The sequence below is a fragment of the Corylus avellana genome, chromosome 4 (assembly GCF_965113065.1).
Source record: "Corylus avellana chromosome 4, dhCorAvel1.hap1.2, whole genome shotgun sequence".
In the NCBI taxonomy this organism is placed as follows: Eukaryota; Viridiplantae; Streptophyta; class Magnoliopsida; order Fagales; family Betulaceae; genus Corylus; species Corylus avellana.
Window position 1 is genome coordinate 4,609,908 of NC_142493.1, and position 1,562 is coordinate 4,611,469.

The 1,562-nt window shown below is 35.4% G+C and overlaps 1 pseudogene; it reads left to right on the plus strand.

Annotated features, from left to right (window-relative positions):
• Positions 1–1,074, plus strand: LOC132177886 (non-functional pseudokinase ZED1 pseudogene; annotated as a pseudogene).
• Positions 1,075–1,562: the final 488 nt, after the last annotated feature.

A 1,562-nucleotide genomic window follows, 5' to 3' on the forward strand; every position in this document is an offset into this window, starting at 1 on the left:
ATGAATAAAAAGGAAGAAAAAGAGGAAAAAAGATTGGAAGAAGCAGAGAAATCATTTTTGAAAAATGGAGGTATTTTATTAGAGGATCTGATTGCTTCAAGTAATGGAAAATGTAATCCCATTCGCAATTTCTCTGCTCAGGAGATCATCACAGCAACAAACAACTTCGATTCAACTCACATTATGCAAAATTGTGCATTTCATAATAAGGAGACCATATTTGATATGGATGATTATATTGTTGATCTGAATTATGATATGTATAAGGGTTATCTAGATGATCGCCCAATCATTGTTAAGAAGTTCATGTACTCGTCCTTGGAGGACGATAAAGCTCGGTCCTATGCTATACGTGACATCGTCATTGCAACCCAGATGAGCAACCATAACAACGTTTTAAAGCTCTTAGGCTGTTGTTTAGAATTTCCTATACCGGCTCTTGTGCATGAATACGCAGCAAATGGAGTTCTCAATGATAAAGGAGGTTTTGGAGCTGATGAAGAATTCCTACCTTGGAAGATCAGGTTGCGTATTGCTAAGCAGCTTGCAAATGCACTTACGTATCTCCACACTGCTCTTCTCAGGCCAGTCATCCATAGGGATATAAGACCCTCCTCCATTTTCTTGGACCATAACTTTGTTCCTAAACTCTCCAACTTCTCAGTCTCCATAACAATCCCTCCTCACCAATCGTATGCAAGTGATGATACGGATATTATGTCTTTGTACTGTGTTCCTGAATATTTAGAGTCTTGTTCTGTTACCGAGAAAAGTGATGTCTATAGCTTCGGCATGCTTTTACTTATTTTCTTAACAGGGAAAAGTGCTAAAGCTATTTCTTGGAAAATAAGGCCATTAATTTATAGCTATGTGAGAGAACATGTTCTAAACGAGCAGATGATCATTAAAATTATGGATCCCAATATTTTTAGCGAGGAAGGAGGAGATGGACAAGCACAACAAGTGAAAGCTTTTTTAGCACTAGCTTTGACATGCCTTCGATGGAAAGGTGAAGAAAGGCCTGATATGATTGATGTGGCAAAAGAGCTCATGCGGATTGACAAGTCCATATGACCTTTTCTTGATGCAGAATATGACGGATTACAAAGCCATTTAGTGTGTTTATTTTTATTTTCTTTTATTTTTCAATTAAAAATCTTGTTCTTTGGGAATGTCTCTTATCAAGACAACGCCCTTAGTAATTTCTAGACCTATTTTTATTTTATTTTATTTTATTTTTAAGTAATTCTAGACTTGTATTGATTTATCCAATCTTTATGTTATCCTATGGCCTATGCCCTATAGTTAAGTTCTCGTTTATCCTAAGTCCACTAGAATAAGTAGGAAATAAAATCCTCTCCAGTCTATTTTAGACTCGAGAATATCCAGTCTATGGCTAAGATTTCTTCTTAGAAATCTTAAAGCCACAAATAGGATACATGTCCACTAACTAAAAATAATAATAAAATATTGTTTTAGATTTAAATAAAAATAAAAAATAAAATAATAAAATATTAAGGGATGGCTGGACCACCAACTCAGTTTGGGGCTGGGGTAGCTTC